We start from the raw sequence: 496 nt of genomic DNA, 5'->3' as shown, positions 1-496 counted from the left end.
TATATATATATATATATATATATATACATATATATATATATGTATATATATAATGGTTTTTCAGAAACTGCGTAAGATCCTTTTTTATAGGATCAAAATGAGAGTTTCATTGAAGACCTATCTGTCCCAAGATATGTTTTATAAGATAGGACACAAATTTTAATTTGGGTGACTAAAGGAGAAGTCACAAATTCCAGGTCACAATGTGAAACTTTTATTATAGAAAGAAAAAAGTGTGGGTTTAATATACAAAGCAAAGGGTAGGGGAGTACTGGTAAGTCTTTCTACTATCTGATTGAAATAATATAGGGTCTCAAAGATGAACCCTTGGAGATAAGTCCAGAACGTACTGGGGTTTGTGAATTCCCATTTATTAACTCTTTCATTTTTCTTTACCTCTTTGGATCCAGGAATGGACTGAAACTCATTGAAGACATTCTTTTTTCTTCAGTAATTCTTCTTATAAACCAAGGGATATTGTACTGCAAGTGCATAC

Source organism: Mastomys coucha, unplaced genomic scaffold, assembly GCF_008632895.1.
Source record: "Mastomys coucha isolate ucsf_1 unplaced genomic scaffold, UCSF_Mcou_1 pScaffold4, whole genome shotgun sequence".
Lineage (NCBI taxonomy): Eukaryota > Metazoa > Chordata > Mammalia > Rodentia > Muridae > Mastomys > Mastomys coucha.
Note: the sequence above shows the minus strand (reverse complement) of the source record.